Here is a 23069-nt window from a genome sequence, read left to right on the forward strand (position 1 = left end):
TGTACAAGGGGGGAAGGACCTGGGTGACTGATGCTCAGCCCAGGGAAGACTGAATCGATGTTGGCTGGGGAGAGACAAGCAGGGTACGATAAGGCAGCACCATACCTCAACAGCTGCTCATTCAACTAGGTTTCCCTTCGGCGGTTCAGATTCAGGGGCCTGAACCAATTCCTGCAGATCAGGTAGCAATAATGCCAGGCTGACTGGGCTGTTCTGATGAGTCCTCTTGGATGCAGCTCTGTCTACTATCATGCCTGCCTCTATCACCTAAGGATTAGACAACTGCAATATGCTCTGTTTGGCACCATGCTTTAAATCCATTCATAAACCGAAGGCAACGCAGAACTCAGCACTCTGTTAGATAAGCCGCGTCTCTCACCCACGATCATTCTCACGTTTCTGTTCCATTTTATGCCATCTGACCACTGGTTTTCAGACAGACTTTAACATGTTCCTGTTGACCTCCACCTAGTGCCTCACAGACCAGAACCCTTCCCACCTGAGAAATCACCTCTTATATTTCCTAGAAGCTGTAGAAAAGGCATCAGGTATTTTCACACAGGTACCTAGGAGAGTAGAGTTGAGGGTTGTTCAGCATTTAATTTACTATTGTTTGCTGATGACAGTCTGATGGAATTGCTTGAGTTCTAATGAAGACAGTTTTCATTATCTGTCATTTAAAAATGTCAAGGGAGCTTAGACTGAATGGATAGGTGCTACCTGTTGTTCCAAATAGCTTTTGATGAAGGGAATACATTTCAAAAGTACCAGTCGCTGATTTACAGGTGCTGTGCAAAGATTACGTAAAACAGTGAGATCCCTCCAAAGAAAACAAGCAGATTTCCCCCTTGCTTTTTAGTTTAGACATTGGCTTATCGTCAGTGTGGTGCTGATTTTTTTCTGCAGTAATCATCGGCAGCCTTCAGATCTGCAAGTTCCTAAATGATAGAGGACAATACTGACAAAAAAAGGAGTCTTCACTATTAGAGGGCACTTGAGGGTGTTGGCTTAGCTGCATAAATGCTTCACTCTCGTTCTTTTGCATTTTTCTTGTGCACTGTTATAGTGCAGACTATGGACCACTTTAGCAACAGATGTCATGACTGGACATACTTCTGCCCAAACGTTTTGCTAGTCCCTCTCTGCTGAAGGTGTTGGCCTCTCACAGCTTAACTGCAATAACAGACTGTGTGAATGTTCCTAGTCCATCTGAGCACAAAATCTGCCAGCTTATTTTAAAGCATATCTGTTCATGCCCTAGCACGAATACATCTGCTTACAATACCTGCCTTGCAGGTCCGGAGAGACACCTAGGACAGCGTGTTTCTTTTCTATCTTTATTCTTCTATTTTAGAGCATCCTTTTAACATGTGAGAAGGTGCTGCATAGGGGACCTGCCTTGGTAATGTAACTCTGATGGGATACACTCCCTTGTGCCTTGGCTTGCTTACAAGATGGGCTGTTCCTACACACAACCTATACCATTTGCCTGTCGTTTCTGTCAAACCATGACAAAATGAATGCCAGCAGTCCAGCCAGCATGCAAGGAATGCAGGTAGTGCTCTGGCTACAGTGTCTTTAAGAACCACTTGCGTTTTGGTAATTGCTTTTGTATGAGTGTCCAGCATCAAAGACTGTAGCACGGATCTCTTTTAAACATTTAAATGCTGAAGCACAGGTACCTTCCACTTAAGAATCAGACAACAAAGACTGCTGCTGCTTTGTCCACACAACTTCAGCCTGCCTGACTCTCACGTAAGTCAGCTGGCTTCCTCATCCAGGTCCCTGTTCCTCCCATGTGCAGAGACTGCAGTGTCCCCCATGGTGTCCCAGCTCTTGGTGGGGTATATCGTGTTCAAAACTAAGACTTGATGGTAATGAGGAAGGAGAGAAGGACTGAGCCTTAGGATGGCGGACTCTGAAATTCACAGATGTGGGGTAGAAGTAAGAGCTGTTCTGAGACCTGATTATTTCTGCGTCTTGTTTCCATTAGGACAATGTTTCCCAGGCACTTACTCCAGCCATCCTTACAAAGCATCTCCCAAAGAAAAGGGTTTATGTTCCTGGCAACATGTTCCAAAAAAAACATGTCCCTAGCTCCCTGCTGCCATAAGCAAGCACAACTCCAATGATTTCAATAAAGCTGCATTTTCTGTGGCCCTAAGGCTATAACACTACAGTAAACAAAGCCAAATACCGTAAGCCAGATGCTTTAAGGTCTTCAATGGCTTACACATACGATCCACCAAAAGATGGCTGAGCCCACACTTCAGCTGGCTCGCACAGAGCACTTTCACCCACCAGCAGAACATGGAACCCAGGGCCTCATCCTGAGGCAGAGCAATGGCTGGCGGACCTCAGCCTGCTCTCCATGGGCACTTCCCCTCGGAAGGGCAGTGGTACCTCGCTCCTCTGGGCTCTGTGCTGCGCCGGCACCCCCAGCCTCCCCTCTGAATCCTCTGCTCTCTCCAGAAAGAAACCCCCACCCCACTCTAATGGCCACAAGGATGAGTCCAAGCAACAAAATGCTGATACCAAAACCAAACCACCTTACAATTTCAGCTGCTCACCACTCCGGTTTCTTCACTTCCCCATTGTACAGCTTGTTTTCCCTTCACATCTAAACCATCCAGACAAACACCACTCACTCCAGGCAAGGGATAGCTCAAGGCTGTTGCCAGACTAGGTTTGGGACCCACTGGCACATGCTGAAAGCAGACCCACGGCTCAGTTAGATGACAGCGTACATCCTGGAGTAAGAAGGATGTAATGCTGGAGAGTTGCTCAGGACTGAGTGAACACAGCGAATGAATGGTCTTTCCGGCTTCAGAATCGGTCCCTGAAGGCCAGCAGTAAGGGACTTTGGCTTGATAATATAGTCTGGGGAACGTACTGCACACAGATCCAGTGAGTAATGTTGAAAATCCATAGGCAAAGGAAATGTTTTAAAACAGAGGAGGAAAATCTACTTGCAATCAATACCCTGAAGGTCTCTAAAAGGAAACTCTCTGCAAAAAAGGACACATTTGCCACATATAAATCTTTAATGATATCTTGTAGTTCTAACAAAGCCTTTTTTTTTTTTTTTTAAAAAAAAAAAAAAAAAAAAGCAGATACTGTAATACACCTGATAGAGCAATCATCCTCACACAGCAAAATATGATTTTCACACCTGGTAAATGAAATGACTGCTGCATCTCGAGGCCAGGGTTAGGGGCTAAGGTGAGCTGCTAATGGAAGGTTAGAGACCACATAACAGCTCTTCAGGGAGCACCTTTCAGATGCTCTTTTCATGTACAGTAGCACACAGTGATCAGAAGGCACTGGCGGCACATACTAAAGTCACTGTCACTGACAGTGGTTCTAACTGTGCAGTCGCCAGTGGATAGCTCGGGTTAAGATAGCCGGCTGGCACGCCAGCGCTCCTCAGACCCTGGATAAGACTCACTCTCTTGTAAGAGCAAGCCTGTATTCCTTCATCTCCCTCCTGGTACGCCTTCTGCACCCCACCAGTGTTAACCAGTCGCCCTCTCCTCGCAGTCGAAGAGCGAAGCTATAGAGCCGAGACAACAAACTTTGCGACCGCAAACAGCTAGAGCCTCTGAGCCGTGACAAGAAAAGCACGTGGTGAAAATCAAGGAAAAATACTGATCCCAGGCCATGCTGGTGGGGACCCAACGGCATTCAGAATCTGCCCTGTATCAGCTCGTGAGACCGCCAGATCCAGGCAGGGTAGCTACACAGTTTGCCAATCACTTGGGAACAGGAGAGAAGTGAGACCTGTGGAGAGCCAGCAGGCCCTGGAGGTACAGGTATTTACAACAAAAAAATCCGGCTGGAATCTGCAAGAAGAAGACGCACGGAGAAATATACTGCAGGCACTAGCACCAAACAAGACACATGGCTTAACAAGATGCCTTAGTATATCCGGCTCCATAAATTAGACTGGGATTCCCAGTTCTTTAGCTCGCAGCTCCTGCTGATTTCTGTGGATAAAGGGGATGTTTGTCACTCCCAAGATCAGATGCCAGATCGAATGCTTTTCAAGAAGTACACAGATGAGTGTGTTCCTAGGGAAGAACGAGCTAGAGCTAAGCCTTCGAATGAGCACAAGGAGAACCTCCTGCCCACAGACAGGAAAGTGGTAACCTCCTTCACTTCCTTTGTGGCTTTAACCTAAACCACAACTCCTCCCTTTGGGTTAGGATTCTCTTCCACTCATTCAGATGTTTGTCAGCTTGTCTCTCTCTTAATACCCAGCATCCATCGCTGCCACATAGGGGAAAAAAAGCGCTCGTCGTCTTTTCCTCCCTCCCACACCCCTTTTGCAGTTTCTTCCCTAAACAAGAATGGCTTCAATGCACAGCAAAGCAAGTTTAAACTACAGCTCTTCAGGCACCGACACTGAAATTGGCAATTGCAACATGAAGGAGCAGGGAGAAAGGAGACATTGGCATACCGGCTACACCAACGTTTGGGAATGCTGGTAGTGAGGAAACGTTGCTGCCAGCAGGAAAAGTGATGCCAAACCAACTCACAGGGCTCTTCCATGAGCTCGAGCACTCCTTCCCAGCCTGAGGTGCAACATCCCTCTTCTCCCCCAGAGAGCCTCATGAGGAGCACGGACCGAAAGCAGGGGGGTGAGTGCAGTGAAAAGCTGCGCCACCACACAGGAGGCCCCTTGGCGGTGCACAGAGAGGTGAGGACAGGTCCCACCACCCCTAGTGTGGGGCATCAACGAGGGAGAGGCAGCAGCTCCCCCCTCACGGAGATCCCATCATCTGCTGAAGGGAGGTTTAAAGATGTGAGGAGACTGCGGCTCCCACCCAAAACCCTTGTCCAAAGGCTTAACCCTTTGATCCCCAGGTGATACTGGGGGGTTTTAGGGAGAGTTGGGTCTTGTGGAAGATTTGAGCAGTACTGCACAGCCATTTTTTTCTACCTTATAATATACCAGGTAGGCAGAGAGGTACCTGGGGGAGGGAACCTCTCCCACTGCTCCCACTGCTCCCACTGCTCCCACTGCTCCACACCCGGCAGCCACACATGGTGTCCAGTGATGCAGTCCACCTCCCACTCCCAGGACACTTTGGGACTATGTAGGGTGAAAGGGAATGTTTTTTGTTCCTTCAAGATTTCCAGAGATTTCAAATCATTGTTCTATATCTGATCGGGGTAAAAAATAGTTTTCAAAACTTATACCTAGAAATTATGACCAAATGAATTAAATGCAAGATTTTATTTTACCTTCTTGAAGCACTTCATTTTGACAACTTCAAAACTTTTCTCCTTTTTTTTTTTTTTTTAAAGATGGGACAGAAAACTGGAATCAACTTTTCCCGAAAATAGCAACAGTTTTGGCAAATCAGCAATTTTCTAACAAAAATGTATCACTGGAGAAAAATCTTGACAAAACCTAGTTCTATTATTTCCTCCCAGCACCGCACAAGAATATGCCTCCGTGGTGTAATTCAGCCTTAAGTTTCATAGCAACTCTGATTCAGACATATTGCATGCACAGCTATTAGAATATGCCTTTGACATCATGAGAGCAATGCAAAATAGTGTATATACAATATGGCCAAGCAATGCTGCTATGGAAACTCTTGCTTTGAATTCCCGTATATGGGATGTTTAAATTCTTATCCCTAATATCACTTTAACAGAATGTTGTGTATTTTATTTCCTTGCTCAAGTCATCTCCCTCCTTCTGGACTCTCCCCTTTGCAAAAGAAAAGTGCTTTTGTGGGTGAAGCAGAAGGTGATGAGATCTGCGCCGCGTTCCTGGTGTTGCCATATACACCAGCGCCATGAACTATAGCAAGGGAAGTAACGGATTTGTGCCTCAGTTTCTGCAGCTGTACTATGGAAATAAGATGACGTTTTACTTCGGATATGACTCGAATGTGCTTTGAAGTCCTCTGTGACAGCCAGAAGATACATGCATCCTTATTCCTATTTGTTACTTTCCGTAGGCGAGGAGTTACTGTCCTCTACAGACCTATGCTGATGATCTCTCTATATTGAAGAACCAAATCAGGAAGTAGTCGCCCACTCACGCAGCGAACAGATAAGTAATAAAGCAGCGCACTTGCCAAATCCTAAGGAGGTGGTTTCTTAAAAAGACATAGGAAGCTTTCATGTTTTGAAGCTGACTAATTTCAGAAAGTTCCCGTTTCGCTCTCTTTTTCTCGAACTTCCTCAAAAAACATCTGTTTACCTGCTCTTCTGAAGTGTCTTCTGCTAGGCGGGGTCTGACCGGCCAGACTAAAGGTAACCATGTGGGAAGAAAAGAGGACGCTTTATCTGTCCACCTCCTCCATTTGCAAGGTGCTCCTGGTGACCCTAGCGGTACTTTGGGGGTCTTACCCCGACAAGGAGAGGATGCTGCAGCCAGCAGCGGTCATCCAGCCCTGCCCACTGCTTCGGGGTGCAGCACATCCCGGGACACATGGCACCACCTCCTGCAAAATCTGAGCAGAATGTGCAATCTCATAACGATCACCCAGCAGCCAAAGAAACTCACCCGTGCAATCCAGTGATCACAAATGCAGATTAAGTTACTTGCATTCATCTGATGGTGTAATTGCCAGACTGCACATTCAAATGAGTATTTGTTTAACTGTGTGATATACAGATAGAGCTTATGCACTTGAGGCCAAATTCACCCCTGTTGTAATTTCCCTAACTCCAGTAGCAATTACTCAAAGGATTAATTTGGCCCATAGTGTTTCCTAGTATGTGTGATTCATCATTTCTTTCCTATAACAAAGAATAATACACTGTTTCAATCAGTGGTGATGTCCTGGCCTCCTTGAGGCTGCCGGACTCCCTGTTTAATCAGACATAAAACAAATCACTTGCAGAGGCAGAGGCGTACAAGCATGCTTTAATTACAATATTGTAACACCAATTAGAGATCTATCTAATCGAGGACTCAGTACTTCCTACTCGAGTATTACTCCCATGTTGGGATAATTACTGCTAATTAAGCTTGGAACTAATTAGGCCAAATGATCTCATTTATACCAACATAGATGACTTCTAGGAGTTCACACACACCAAAAAAAAAAAAAAATCCAAGGGCGATTTTATCATTCCTGGACTCATCAGTGCTTTGCTTTTGAAACGGACTGTCCCTCCCTGATGGATAAGCCCTGCGAAAAGCCAAGTCCCACATCTCAGATGATCTCAGATTCTCCCAAGGTACAGAAACGCTCTCTGAAGGCATTGCAGTTGGTTGGCTAGCCCAAGTCACCTTCTGCTCTAATAGACACAGCGGATTAACAGAGCTGCGCCCCATCACAGCCGGGTTCATTCAAAACCTGGAGGCCACTCGCACAGTTACGGTGACAACTTCTCAGCGCGCTTAGCACTACCTATACTGTCACGATTGCTGCACAGAATAAGGAGGTTTGCTGGAGGGTGCTGTGCAGTGTTAAGACTTCAAATAACTTTAAAAAAAATTTCTTAAACACACCAATAGACATACGTACTCGTCGCATGATTTGCATCAAAGCTGCGTACAATTAGAAATTGCATCCCAACGCTTCCGTGACGGTGGCTCAGCTGTGCTGTGGGTGATGACTGAGGGAAGAGGCTGACTCTAGCTCATAGAGTCACAGAGTCACAGAGTTCCTTGCAAAGCCCGTCTGTGCTACAAGACTCCCCGTGTTCACAGTCTGTCTAACAGAGTTGGCTTTACGCTGCAGCCAGAAAAATAAAGGACAGCCCGCTAAGCTGCATTTATGCTACAGCTTCTCCTTCTCCCCTCCAACCCCAACATTTCTGCACCAGCTCAGCACCGAGACACTCAGGTAGAAGAGACACCCGGGCAACTACCATTTAGGCCTGCCCTTGGCTTGTGGAAACAGTCGCCGGCAGTAAGTAGGGTGCTCCCCACAAAATACTGACATGGTTGAACTGGTGGGTAAAACAGAGCTTAAAAACAAAAGCTTTGAGGACTGCGTTTTTGGCTGCATATTTTGGGAGCTATGAGCTGGCCAGTATTTCAACAGTTGCTTCTCACCCGAAGATGGTTTGCACCAGTAGCGTGATACTGTCCTGCGGTATTTGCTGATTTCAGTTTCATGGCCGAGTGAAAGAATGCCACCTACCAAAACACCAGCCCCACCTCTCAAAGTGACTGGACATCTTTCAAATGGGAGGAGGGACTAGTATCCAAGAGCTGGCTGGGAGCACCCATCCTGGCACCCATCTGTCTGCGCTTTACAAACTTTACAAACCTCCTGTCTCTGGGTAGGCAGGGTACCTCAGCACCTCTGCTTAGCCTGCCACATCTGCTGAGGCTGCAGCTGGCACGGCTGTGCGGTCAGGCGGTACAGAAGTCAAGAATGGTTTCAGTCACGTTCACTGCACAGGCCATCTTCTTTCTGTACGTCCCTTCTTCCTACTCCTGCCTCGAATTCAAGCCTTCCAGGATCCGCTTCAAGGCGCAGCGTGCAGTAAAACCTGCTTTCTCTTTACTTTTGGCCTTCCCTCCCCAGCTGCCTTTATTACTCCTAAACCTTTCTCCTAAATACTTAATTTTCTCACACTTCCTCGTACTTCAGGCTGGAATCCTGAAGCCCTTTAACCCAGGAATTCACCATTGTCTCCAGGTCTTCTTCCAGCCTGCCCCTTTATCCTCGCAGCGATCATTGTTCCCTGGTGAGTCACAGACACCACCACCCCCCTTCTCCCCTCCAAATGCCTCCTGAACAATCTTCTCTTTTCCAAAGCCTGTCAAAACCAAGCCCAGCAGGATTCCCTACACCAACCTGACCTGGTTACAATACCTCCTGGAACTGATCCTCCAGCTGTCTGTGAAATTTCTGTAGAAGTGCCACTTCTTTATGCAGTACCATTAGCAGAAGATTAATAAATAATGCACAGGAATAACACAATCTCCAATAAACAACGTACTACTACTCCTATTTTCTTAAGTGAACAACAGGGATCCTAAATCTGATCTCTCCCTCCAGCTGTTACCCGATCCTCATCTCAGCTACCAAACTCTCTCCTCCCTCCCCTGGCAAGCCTGTCATTCCTTTCTTTCCAGATGCCAATGCCTTTGCTGCTACCTCCTCCAGCCCAAGTACACTAGCAGACACGAATGCGAGCACCCGTAAAACACGAACGCGAGCATCCATACAAGACAAACGCGAGCACCCATACAAGACAAACACGAGCACCCATACAAGATGAACGCGAGCACCCATACAAGACAAACACGAGCACCCATACAAGATGAACGCGAGCACCCATACAACACGAACGCGAGCATCCATATGCATACCAGGTTCCGTGTTGAAAATGCACACACTTCCATACGCTGCAATACAGTAGCCCACGGCCCACGGAATCGTATTTGGCTATCTGCTGTAATCCCTGCAGGAAGAGGTGAGTTGGAGGAGATCTTCTAATGGAAACAAAATCACTGAACCTAAAGTCTGAGCAAGACAGTGGTAGATATATGATCAGGGCAGTGTTCAGCAGAAGCACACATTGGGCCCAGGGGGCCTCTCTGAATGGCATCTTCAGCGTTAAAAGGGAGGAATTCAGGAGCTTTAGATCAGAAGTGCATCCCAAACGGGCATTAGACTCTAATAAATAAGACGCTTTACACTGACAGAGTGCCAGAAACCTCCTAACATCCTCCCCAAGCTCTGCAAACAGGCGTCTCTTCAGTTGTCGGTGGTTTGGATGGCAGAAACCAAGCAAACAAGCTCCCTACGTAACAGAGGGGGGAAGGGAAGCAACGTCCTGGTGGAGGAATGTGAAGTCACAACCACTACAGAAAGCACCATGAATGCTCTAATTTGGGACTACAATAAGTCCTTCAGGACAGGGACTGTCGCTTTCCGGTGTCTGGACAGCACACTGCACGACGGGACTCCAGCCCCGTATCAGCACTTCAGTATGCAGTGTACAAATATTTACTGTCACCAGCAGCCTGCAAAGAGAGGCCGTCTCAGATGGACCTCCCCAGGGGCATCTGGAGGGGATGACAGAGTTTTGAGTCAGTGACCTAAGATCCAGGCTTGGGAAGCTCGCTGGCAGTCACAGTTCAGTATGTCCTCCTTGCAGACAGGTTCTCTCAGTTATTTTCAAACACCAGTTTGGGGGGTTTAACACTTCTTTTTTTTTTTTTTTTTTCCAGAGCAAATCCCATACTCTTATCCAGGGTCTGCCTACACGCAGAGGTCCAGTTGGTGGGTAGCCCTGTATGGCCCTGTAAGGTCAACCCTGTATGTGAAAAGAAGAGGCACAAAGCGCAAGGAAACGGGCCAGAAATAATCAGACTCTCATTCTCCCAGCAAGCCAGCTACCGGAAAACAGCCAGGATCCCAGCAGCAAGATGGCAGGAGAGTGGGGAGCCTGCCCCTGTTCCCTCCCAGCCTGAACATCTGGGTTTGTACCAGCTGCATTTCCAAAAGGAAAGCAAAGGGGCTGCTGCTTACTGCTGGCAGCTGCCAGGTCCGTATCCTCAGCCCTCCCAAGAGCCCTGGCTCAGGCTCTTGTTGCGCAAGGCAAAGATGCATCCCTAAGTCTGAGGTTTAGAAACAAGATGCATTTATTTGTTATTATTTTCAGTTATCTAGAGTGCGGTAAAGGTCAGAACACTTATCTTCTGGGGCTGGTCCCTGCTCCCACTCATGTGATTCAAAACCAATTGAATGCTTTTTTTTTTCATACTTCTCAGACAGAAAAAATCCAGTGGGAATGAAACCTGATACAGGGCATTTTCTAAAGAGGATCTGTGGGAAACAAGGATCCACCGCAATGGGAGGAAGGGGAGGCTTGTAGGCATTCCTGGGGACCTCCTCCCCATTAGACACAATGAAACATGAATAAAGATGGGTGGGGAGGCCACAGCTTTTTACCTAAGTTTTAACCTAAGCTCATCTCGAGGACTGGAGTGGACGTATCACCTACATAACAGCCCCAGCGCTGCCTTTGGGGTGACAAGACTCAAGGACAAAGCTGAATGTCCTGTGCCCTGTGCACGGGCTGCTCCATAATCTTCAAGATTAATTTATGCAAAACACGGGAAGACGTGCTTTTTCCTTTTGCAGTGAATGACTTCATTAACCTTTCAGGAGCTTGCCAATAGTGAAGTAGAAGCAATGGGAAAATCACTCTTCTGGGGGAAGGGGACTTCTGCTGTGTTGCTAACGGCACGTACCTGGGAGAGGCCAAAGACCCCAGCAGATGATGGACCCTGATCCAGGAGTGCTCTGCCTTCCCCCTCTGCTCTCCCAGCCACCCTCCAGTCTCTGCCCTGCTCTTGCAATGGTCCTTCTCCCCTAGCTGCTGACAGCTTATGGCGTGACCAGAGAGACAAGAAAGCTAGATGAGAAGGCAGACTAAGGCAGAGGAACACGATTTTGGAAAGAGTCTGGAAAGAGACCTAGCCCAGAGGCAGAGCGGGAGGGAGAGAGCAGGTAAAACAGGTGAAGCAGGTACAGAGAGGGAGAGAAACAGCTGTGGGAAAAAAGGGAAAAGGTGTATGGCACCTTGCATGGAGCACGAGGGATACCATCTCAGCATGCTAAGGACGGGTCGGTCTGTCGTAGACACAGAAGGGAGAAACTGGGAACTGTCTGGGTAGGATTGCTGAGGCTCGGCTCGTGACTTTTATGAGCCTGAGACTGAGTCATGCCTGGCAGGGGCAAATGTGGTGCTACCCAGAAATGGAGCTAAACTCCACTGGAGGCCAGAAAGTCACCATGATGCCCTGTCCTGTAGGACTCCTGATGAACTTCAATATGTGACCATCTGTGTGACTTCTTCATGCCTTGCCATCAGGAACAGCTGATGAGCCCTGATTCGGCCAGCTCTCCCATCAACCTAGCTGCAGCCACCTCTCCCTGCCCTGGGGAAGCGACTTCTCCATGTCACATGTCCTCGTGGGAGGCAAAACACAGTCCATGAAGGGATATCCAAAAACCCACCACCTTTCAACTGTCGCTGCTGGCCAGGATCCTTGCAGCCAAAACCCCATCCCTGCAGGGAGATGGTTAAATAGTCTGCATCCACTCCAGCTGACTTGGAGGAAACTCTAGCTGGAATCAGATAGTGGGACAGCCTCTGCATGGGATCAGGTGGCTCCCTCCGGCAGATGGGAGAGGGATTCTCCCTAACTCAGTGACCCTGCTGTTCCTGTCCTGTCAAAAGAGCTACTCTTCCCCTGCTGAGCGCAGGTCTCCCAGGAACAGAGCACAGCCGTGCCAGTGGCTTGTGGGCTTCAGTGCAACTCTCCAACAAGATGCTGAGACCTTCGGTGTGAGCCCTCTCCCTCCCCCGTCACGGCTTTCCCTGGTAGAGCAGAGGGCCCTGAACTCAGCTGGGAGCGACGTGGTGGGACAACCACCCTCCTCTTGACAAGCACAGGCGTCTCCCAGCAGCCAGGCAGCACACCGTCCACGTGTTCAGGGCAGAGTGTAGGGAGTAGGACAATAGGTCAGGACCAGAACAAGTCGCAAGGCCATGTCCAAGGAGGTAAAAAGTGACGTCAGGAGACAAAATTTGTGACTACAGACTTCATCAGGCTTCCAGGCAGAAATAAAGTACTCGGTCATCAAAGTGACACCGTGCTGCAGCTCAGAACAAGACCCGAGGCAGCCCCATCCCAAGCCGGCGGCACACAAGCGCGTGGAGTCTCACCGTGCACCGTCACAGGGCGAGCTCCACCGTGCCTGGCCAACGGCAGGGCCATGGCCGCGGCGGGAGGCTGTCCGGCCGCTACGCCTTGTCCTTCTCGCCCAGGCCCCGGCCAGCCAGCCCCACCGGCAGATCCCGTGCGGCCAGGCTGCAGGGACACACAGCTGGGGACAACGGAAAGGGGTCCGTGCCAGACAGACGTGTAAGGGAGGAATTTGGGGGATAAACTAGAGAGAGGCGATAGGAAGAGTGTGCGGTGCATCAGTAGTGGGGGAGGGTAGAAGATACAGGGTGAGAGAAGAAAATGACATGAACAGAAGGAAGGGAGCTGCAAATAGAAGGGGATATGGAAACAGCAGAGAGAGACAGATTGCAAGAGCGGTGGAAGTAGAGGAGACCTAGAGGGACAGAATATAATAAGAACTCTTAAAATGAGGAGAGGGAGAGGGAGAGGGAGAGGGAGAGGGAGAGGGAGAGGGAGAGGGAGAGGGAGAGGGAGAGGGAGAGGGAGAGGGAGGTGGAGAGGGAGAGGGAGGTGGAGAGGGAGAGGGAGAGGGAGAGGGAGAGGGAGAGGGAGAGGGAGAGGGAGAGGGAGAGGGAGAGGGAGAGGGAGAGGGAGAGGGAGAGGGAGAGGGGGGAGGGGGAGGGGGGAGGGGGAGAGGAGAGGGAGAGGGAGAGGAGGGGAAGAGGGAGAGGAGGGAGAGGGAGAGGAGACGGCGGGAGAGGAGGGAGAGGGAGAGGAGACGGCGGGAGAGGAGGGAGAGGGAGAGGACATAAGGGGAGAGGAGGGAGAGGGAGAGGAAGAGGGAGAGGGAGAGGGAGAGGGAGAGGGAGAGGGAGAGGGGGGGGGGGGGGGGGGGGGGGGGGGGGGAGAGGGATTATTTATGGTCTCCCAAAGAAGGCAGATGAAAACCCTGCATATTTTTCTCCTTGGCTTTCAATGATTTTGTGGAAGCAGAGCGAAGACTTGTCATCTTCATTTTAAGAAGGGAGGAACTAAGGAGCAGAGACTGAGAGAGGCAGTCAATGAGTGAGATGGTAGAAAGGAGCTTAGCTCTCTGCTTATGAGCCTTCTGTCAAAGATACACGTGAAGAACAGTCCTGACTTCTTTTTCCTGAGCCCACCAAAGAGCCCACTACCCAAAGATGGTAGGAAGAGGGCCTGCTAGAAGAACAAGAGATAACCCAAAGAAACAGGAAAAACAGAAGCACCTGCTCTTTCTCGCCAGCACCAAAGCCTCTGAAGATCCGGACTTAGACGTATTCAGAGTAAATTAACACAGAACACACCAAAACAAGCACCGTCTGAGTGCTTACATGGAGAATTACCTGCAGGGAGAAGAAGTTGCAGTGTGGGTTCAGGTACTTGCTAACCCTACCAGCTTACAGCCAGCTGCAAGGAAAACCAAAGAGGGGTGCAGGGGAGGCTGTGCGACGGGGCTCTGCTCCTGCAACAGTCACTAACATCTTCATTTGCAGCTTTTTCCTTTTTTAGGTATCTAATATTTATCCGGTTTAATTTGTACCACCTTTGCATTTCAACTGCCACTATGGTAAACAGGCTTTTGTGTGTGTACAAACAAACACCAAGCCCCCAACGCCACGTACACCCCAGCCAAATACAGTTTGTCAGAGCCCTGAATAAACCAAATAATCAGGTGCCTGCTTGCACTGCCGTACACACACGGGCAAACAGAGCTTTCCAGTTACTCATTGCACACAGGAACCCAAAGGTTCCGGTATTTTCCTAACCTCAGACAACACTACTTTATGGCTTGCTAGGGCAGGAATTGTCTAGGATTCCCTCATCAATGAGTGACGAAGGTCTCTCTGCTATAAACTGATGTTAATGGCAGGTTGTGTACCTTGTTTGTTTATTGCTGAGGAGGAATGTTTGTCGTGGCTGTCAAGTTTATAAAAATATTTCCATGACTTCAGACAGCTTGGCATTTTTACATGCAGCTGAGAGAGTGGGTGAATGTACAGATGAAAAATTGAAGAAACATTATTAAGGCAGGGAAAAGAGTATCTCCTAGCACCACCAAGACAGCTTAGAAAGGCCAGGGAGGTCAGAGATATTTCTGAATAAAATGCATTTTTTTTCCCCCTCCAGGGTTTCTGAAAAGCTGGCAATAATTAAGCATTACAACACCTTTCTGGAGTAGATAAGTCAGCTGAGGCCACCTGAGGTTAAAGGACTTGCCTGTGATCACACACAGCAAATCAGTGGCAGAGAGGAGAATTAAACCCAACAGGCTTAGCCTCCCTTGCCCGAGCCCTACACCCCTGGATGATGTCCAGATCAAAGGACAGGAGCTGTGCCCACTGTAGACCTGACTGTCAAGCACAGGTCCTCCAAGACAGTACAGCAATTGGGCGAAAAGCTGAGCGGCAGGCATCCGCCCTAACTTAAAGATGGTAATTGTGAAAACAAGTGACAGAAGGCTGGGAAGCAGTGCCTAGTTACGAACTGTGGTGCCAAGTGGATTAAATATACATCGATGGATTCAATTACAAAGAGCAGCATGCAAAATGGAAGTGACTGCAGTCAAGGACCCAGGATGGCAAGAAGTAACCCCAAAATACAATCGTGGTTTTCAGTAGGAAGCAATCCCTGCTTCCAGACCTTGTAGAGAAGGTACAGCCTTCAGTCTCCAGGGGGACTGTCCCAGGCCACCCCAGGCAGTGAGCTGACAGTGACAACCAAGCCCGAGGGCTAGTGAGAAGCCTGCAGGACTCAGGTTTAGTGGGCTGAGAGAGATCCATATCACCTAATGCCGAGAAGCCCTTTGTTATCGCTGTCACCAGAGAAGCCGGGAGAGTGAAGTGGTGGAGAAAGTGAGCTATTCCCCTTCCCTCTTCCCCCCACCCTGGCCACCCCCCATCTCGCCAGGGCAGGGATGAGATGCATCCACTGAGCGAGGAGGAGGAGGAAACCTGTTCCACGTTTTGGGGGTCCACCCTGCCCTGGGCCAGAATATTCAAAGACACAGCCTCAGTCACATCAATATTGAGCCCTGCATCCGTCTGTGCCCAAATGCATGTTCTGTTTTTTTTTGGGGGGGGGCTGAAAGTACCCTGAAAGAATTTGGCAGAAGGCAAGGCCAGATCCTGACACCACCGATCAACCCGATGGTTCAATAGTCCTTGTCTGCAGTGGGAAGAGCAGCTCTCCTTCTTCGTCCATGCATCTCCCCAGGATTTCAAAGACTTATGAAATTATCATTGCAAGCCCCCGCCCAACTTCCCCCTGCGCTTACCACGACACAAGCACTACCCCAATCACTAGTAATACTTTAATTTCCTCCCTCTTCTTGGAGCAAAAATAGCAAGGATAATCATTCAGCACTCCATACACACAGCTGCCACCTGAAAAATGCAGGTGAACGCAGTTAAATGGAAAGGTAAGTACAATCTCAGACCATTTTTTGTACCTGGAGAACTAGACCAGCAGTATTTTGCATGCAAGATTACAGGTCTGTGTGTAGTTGCATTTTCACATTCCATTACTGCAATTGCACACAGCCAGTTACGTGCCTTAGCAGCAGCTTACAAAAGCAATTGCTGCTAAACATACAAAATCCAGCCCCCAGATGCACACGCGCAAGACTAAAATACTGGTCCTTATTTTTCTGCTACAGAAAAAAAATGTATTTGCTAGCTGCCTGCCCCCTGCGCAAACAGCACACCAGCTTATTTCCTTGCACTTGTATTTGTATGTCAATCCACATATTCATTCGAGCCTTGCAATAACCTAAAATGTATACAGCATTTTCAATTAGAAGCTTCTCAAAAATGCAAAAAAGGCCCCAGTTTTTGCATAAAAAATTCTTCTCCCAGCAAGCAACTGTAACCACCTCTCCAGCTAGAACGTACTGTCTGTTTAAGGCTCCAGAGAAACACAGCGCTAACCCTTTAAGACAGTAAGAGATGAATACTTTTTTTCATTTAAACTATAGGGGAGTTTTACCTAGATAGACTGCAATTTCCTGAGCTAGAGTCTGGCAAAGTGCCCGGGGCTAAGACACCCCCCCCCCCTTCCCTCCTCCTTTTGGCAAAAATTACCATGGCGTCTTTAATAGAAGTAGTTTTTAGGGTTTTGTTTTTACGAAAGATGCTGAGACAAAACTCAGTTGTAAGCAAGCCCAGGTACCGCAGAACCTCTTCCAAGAACTAAACTGATGTGTGACATCCTAAGCGTACTATCCCCAAACACCCTGCTGAGGGATGGTTCAGCACTGAGTCAGAGGGAAGCGGGCTGAATCACAACTAGCCATTCCTGCAAACTGCTCTCCCCACCCCCCCACCCCAAGTTTACAATCCGAGCAGTGACCAGGTTGCTGTTAGCTTGGGAAAGCTGATGAGATCACAGTCTGGGGAGATACAGCCTCAGACAGCCTCAAGTTTTTGTTAATCAGCTCCTTGTTTTGCGTGGAGACAGGGACAGCAGTTGTTATACCAGGTTTACCATATGTTTATAATATTGTTGTTATGGGAATACATGTACAGTCCATGTCACTGGCAAGTTGCGCTGTTTTCTGCTGGAAGGACAAAACAGAATTCACTGTCCAACAGAGCGCCGAGTGTGCGCATACTTCTAGCAAAATTTATCGTAGCATGAGTCACGCTTGGTGCAAAACCGCATGCTTTCTTCATGCGATGGTGTGCGAGCCCGCCGTCGCGTCTGCTCAGGGGCACGCGGCGCTTCACAGCGGTACGCGAGCCATTCAGCACGCTGCTCCTTCCCTGGGAGGTGGGCAAGGCATCACCCCCATTTCGCAGATTTCAGCAGGAAGATCGATCCCAGCTTTAAGGCGATTTGCCTAAGGCTGCCCACAAAATCAGTGTCAGGAACGCGAGCTCTGAGAGACCTCTGTGTCTGAGACTGCCAGCGCTCAAACGGGACAAGCGAAGGATCAAGCAGGGGTGACGTTAACTCAGGTACATAACTCCGCATCGCAGAGCAAAAATATTTGCTCCTCCATGTGCCCCAAAATGGTGTTTAGGGCAGTGAGTTTGCTTACAGGACAGGGGAATAACGTGTTCACATGTGTCAGACTGTTACCAAAACTATGATGCCCGAGATGCCTGCACCTTTAGGTGTAGAGCAGGGGGCATCGGCGGTGCTCGCACCTCCGTGAGTAAGAGCAATGTCGGTGGCTCGAGTGGCTCTGCCACGCAGGAGCAGCACCGAGTAACTGCTGAGGAGAAATCCGCTTGTCTGACGGCCCCACCACCACAAAACCCAGGTCGAAGGAGCGAAATACGCTTTGTTTACTGCCAGCCCCACCAACTCCTGAGCTGCTGCCGAAGATCTCAGAGGCAAGAGCAGCTGATGGGAGCAACACACAACCAGTTCAAAGGAAAACCGATTTACCCGTTTAGTCTCCTTCCAGACATCAGCAAACAGCGTAAGAAATGGCCAACTCCCCTCCCCGCCCCCATGCCCTGCCCCCCCACACCCCCCCTCAGCCCTGACACGTTGCCATTTTCTGTCCCCGTCTCCATGCAGCTAGTCACATCCCATGCTGTAGTTGAGGAGCAGCGTGCAGGGTTTAATTGTGCACACGCTCTCCGGGGAAGGGCGGCATGGGATGCAAACGACTGTCCACAAAGGAGCGGAGGCAGGAGGCCAAGGCTGGTTACTGGCCTCGAGTCATACTTGCTGATCGGCGCGTCGAGGATTTTAAAGCGCATAGCTGATCAGATCAGCAGCTTGTCCTAGAAGGAGAAAAGTGACATAAAATATGCACAAGCCTTCCTTCTGTCCTGACAGCAGGTTAAGTTTTCAGATGATGTGGAAACAGCAGCCTGCTCTCCTCCCCCCAACATGGTCTCCTCTCGTGCCTTTGCTGCAGTGCTGCCATCTCGTTCCCCGACTCCCAAGACTCCACTCCCTCCCCAGCCTTCATGCTGAGGCTCAGGCTCTGGCCAGGGGGCTCCATGCCACTGTTTTCATGCCCACTCAGCCCTCAGCCTTTCTTCTCAGCATGCCAAGCAGGGGCTCATTAGTGTTCTCTGTTGTTAAGCTTTTGTGCCTCAAGCCCATCCAGCACCAAGCCGAAACACAAAGGGCATCAAATCCCCATCCAGGGGGGTGCAAAACTTCCCCACGCTGCCAGCCCAGCTGGAATTCAAACAGGTGATCCCAGATAGGAAAGGTGGAGCACGCACACGTGTGACCCATGCATGCAAGAGCAGCATGCAAGCTCTGTCTGCAACAAGCAGCCTCTTCCCAAAGAGAGCAACTTCGAGTATGTCTGACCCAAGACTGGTCCCCTGCATGTGTATGTGCATAACATTTTTACGGTGTCGATTGTGTGCGCGACGTCTGTGGTGTGTGCCTGTTCCGTCATGGGAACGTTGCTGTGAATGGAAAAGCCAGAACATGGCACATACTAGTTTGAAGCCTTAGCCGTCATTCACATCTTAATTCGTGCTGTCGTGAAGTTGGCTGTCAAATACTACCATTACCAGGCTGATAGAATAAGCTATTATGTAAACTGAGGAAAACACAAGAATTGGGCCGTGTCTGTGCAGGAACCACGCTGTGCACGTTGCCCCTCAGGAGGAAGAATGTGCTACACAAGCAGGTGTGTTTGCACAAACTTGCTGTTTCCGAGCATGCAGAGGGGCTGGGTACATGGGAGCATTCACCATGAAGCCTTATTTCATCCCCACACATATTTTCACAAGGGATGGATATTTTGCCCTTCCTGTTGCCAGATTCCAGCATAACGAACAGAAATCTACAAAGGCATTTGAACAGAAGGTCCCCCTACCAGAGAAACCACCTCTGGAAAAGGCAAGGCACGCGCTCTCTCTGTCCCCTCAGCTGCAATCCTTGTCTGAGCCACTGTCACCCCTTGAGCTGGCTACAAAAGACCTCCTCCCCCTACCAACCACCCCAAACTCCGCCGAGCCAGAAAACTCGACCTCTGTTTTCATCCATGGTGAAAAGTCCTGCTACACCGCATTCAGCGTAGCTACGCTCCATCCTTGCTCGTGTCCTGATTCAATTCAAAATTCCCCCTCTTCTTAAAGCCCTCCAAGGAGACAGTCCAAGGTCTTCCTTGGACAACCTTCCTCCCCGCTCCCCCACCTGTCTACATCCTCCCTCTGAAGGTTTTCCACCCAGCATCAGAACTGTAGGTGCCGGAGCCGCCACCTCCTCCTCCTCCCCAGGTCCAGCTGCCTGGAACAGGCATTTTTCCTCCCTACCTCACTGCCTGACAAGTCTCCTTTCAAACACGATCTGATACTTCTCCCCCTCCTGTGACGATAAACCTCAGAGTCTTTCTCCCTGCTTCTCACATACCTCCATCACCGGACTCTATCTGACTGTAAAGCGTGGGGGATAAAGGTATCATGGAAAATGTTCCAGCAAATCATGGGGGTTTGCTTTGATTCTTTTTCTGCTTATTTATTTATTTCTTGAAGGGAGGTAACAAGTCAGAGAGAAGCTGGCTGAGATTTCTGCCGTACATTTTTTTTGCAGCAGCAAGATCCTCCATCTTCCTTGCTGGATTGAATAGGGTCTCAGGACAATTTAGACTCCCTCCCCCACCTCCCATTCCTGCTCATATTCTTCAACACATGATGCTCTCCCCCCAGCCTTTGACTGGGAAAGCAGATAGCTTCACTCTCTCCCCCTCCTTCGGCTCCTGCCTCGTATAGGTTGTACCAGGACATTAGGATGACGAACATTTGTGCAGCTCAGATTCTTGTAGGTTATTTTTTAACAAAACAACTAGAATCGACACAACCTGAACGATAGCAGACGACAAACTTAAAAGACCTTGCGCGGATGCACCCAGCGCACTGGGAGGCTTTCTGCGTCTCATGCCAAAAGGCAGAAAAAAATAACCCTCCAAATTTTAACCAGACCCAGCACCGATGATGTGACGAGGCCGGGCGTGAGGGTGAGGGTTTCTCTCCCCTCTGCCTTTTATGTTTGTTGGGGTTTTGGGGGTGTGTTGTTGTTGTTGTTGTTGTTTTCTGCTCTTGCACATTATCGACCCACCAACTGTAGGTTAACAGCCACAAAACCTCCAGGCAGGCAGCGGGCAAAGCAAGCCGGCTTCGCACCGCCGCTCTCACGCCGAGCCGGGCATTGACTTGCTGACAAACGGCGACGGTAAACACCGATGGGTTAAACCTCCCATCATCCAGGAGGGAATAAAACACCCATGTCCCATCCCCGGGGCAGACTGCCCGGGCGTGCCCGGCTCCGGGGGGCTGGGGCAGTGACAAAAGCCCCCCCCGCCCCGCCGCCCCCCCCCAGCCGCCGGGACAGGAGCCAACAGGTGGAAGGCGCTTTGCGTCCCTCCCGCGCTCGCTGCCGGCTCTGCCTCCCCCCGCGCTGCTCCCGGGATCGGCGGCCGGGGGGAAACTGAGGCACGGCGCGGCGGGGACGGCCGCTGACCGGCCGCGGCGAAACTTTCCGCCCCCCACCCCCCCTCCCCATCCCCTCCCCGGGCCGGGGGAGCCGGGCAGTGCCGGGGCTGACTGCGGCACAGCAGCCGCCCGCCCGCATCACACGCCGGCGCGCACACGCCGCCCCCCGCCGCCGGGCTGGCAGCCGCGCCGCGCCGAGCCGGGGGAGCCGGCAGCGGGGAGGCGGCCCCGGGGGCGGCGGCGCCAGCCATCGGTTCCCCGCCGGCAGCGCGGCGCGCAGGGCTGCCCGGGGGCGGCGGGGCCGACCGAGCCGAGCCGAGCCGAGCCGGGGCGGGCGGCGGGGCCGGCGCTTACCTGCCTCAGGCGGCGAAGGCGCGGAGCGGCATGTCGGGGGGCGGCGGCGGGGAGCGGGACCCTGCCGGCGGCGCGGCCTGCGCTGGCCGGGGCGCTAGGGCAGCATCAAGGCAACTTAGGGGGAACCCTTGCGGGGCCTATTGTCTGCGCGGGGCGGCGGGGCGGCGGGGCGGCCTCCCCCCGCGGGCGCCGCGGCGTTTGGTACGGCCCAGGCATTCATGCCAAGCGGCTTTCACACATGGAGGCTTGTCTCCAGCGGCTGCTGACAAGCCACAAACAAGACGTCCCCCTCCCTCCTCCTCCTCCTCCTCCTCCTCCTCCTCCTCCTCCTCCTTCCCCTTCCCTCCTCCTCCTCCGGCCTCCTCCATGCGAACTCCCAACTCCGGTGACAGGCGGGCGGGCCGGGCCTCGCCGCCGCCTCTCCCCGCACGGCCCCGCGGGGGCAGGGGGAAGGCCGCCCGCCGCCTCCCCGGGAAAGCGGCACGGCAGGCCGCCTTCCGCCGCCCAGCCGGGCCGGGCCCGCCGGGGGGCTGCGGGGGTCCCGGCCTCCCCTCGGCCGGCGTGCCGCGCTCCGGAGGAGAGGCGAGCTGTAACCCTGCGAAGTAAATGGTACATGTCCCCCGTCCCCCGCCACCCGCCCTGGCCGCTAGCTGTGTCCACCGTGCTCCGGCTCCCCGGGCGGCCTGACAGACAGAGGAGCCGGCGCGGAATTGTGCCTCGTCGCCCCCAGGGTCGCCCAAATGACGGCGCCGGCCCAGCGGGGGAGACCTAGCGCCCGGGCCTGGGGCCAGCTCCGGCCTGCAGCCCCCAGCCCCCCTCACGGCGGCCAGAGGCTGGGGAGAAGGGCTTGAGGAGGAATCGTGAAAAAACAAAGCCCTCGTGGGCTCCCCAAAATTTTCACAAGCCTCTGGCACCGTTAACGGTGGGGGCGAGGGGGTTCTCCAGTGGGAAAGTTGGGCTGTCTCCAGGCATGGCCAACCTGAGACACCCGGGAAGGGTCTTGCCCACCAGCGGGGCCGCGTTGGGTCCGGGCTTGCAGAAATTCGGAGAAAGTTTTGTGGGTGGCTTCAGCTGAGAGGGTTCCCCGGACACTGGGGTTTGTACACCCTCCGTCCAACAAAAGCTAAACCAAAACACAGCCGGCGTGAATCATTAAACCCTGTGCTGCCTTACGTACGGGTTCAGCACGGTTCAGGCGGCCCAGAAAGCAAACCACGTGACCGACTGTCATACGTTTCATAACGAAACCACAAAACTCAATCTCAGAAAACACAGCCCTGTCCAGGGACAACAACAGTTTTTTTCTGTGAGTCTCAGCAGAAAAGGTCTGCGGAGCCCAGAAAAGTGTTGCACAAGCATCGGCTGGTTTCATTTAATAAAAATAATTATAATAATCATAATAATCACCACTTGGATGGCTCTTTTTTTGTCCAATGATCTCAAAGACACTTTACTAACCCAAGCAAGTATTTTTATCTAAATTTAACAAGAGGTAAAACAGACTCGGGCTGATGAAGTCACCTACCCAAGGTCATCTCCTGAACCTGCAGCAGAAGGGAGAACGCATGTTTTTGAACTCGAGCGCTGAAGAGAAAAGCCACTTCCCAAAACCAGAGCTCCTACAACCCCTCCAAAACTCAAAAGTTTTACAC

At 51.0% G+C, this 23069-nt stretch overlaps 1 protein-coding gene across 1 annotated transcript in view; it reads right to left on the minus strand.

Moving 5' to 3' along the window:
• Positions 1–21702, minus strand: part of BCL9 (BCL9 transcription coactivator) — a 61889-nt gene extending 40187 nt beyond the window's left edge. Inside the window, exon 1 of the mRNA XM_040582944.1 lies at positions 21418–21702. The gene's annotated coding sequence lies outside the window, so the exon portion shown is untranslated. The remainder of the gene's footprint in view (positions 1–21417) is intronic.
• Positions 21703–23069: the final 1367 nt, after the last annotated feature.

This window comes from Falco naumanni, chromosome 2 (genome assembly GCF_017639655.2).
Source record: "Falco naumanni isolate bFalNau1 chromosome 2, bFalNau1.pat, whole genome shotgun sequence".
Lineage (NCBI taxonomy): Eukaryota > Metazoa > Chordata > Aves > Falconiformes > Falconidae > Falco > Falco naumanni.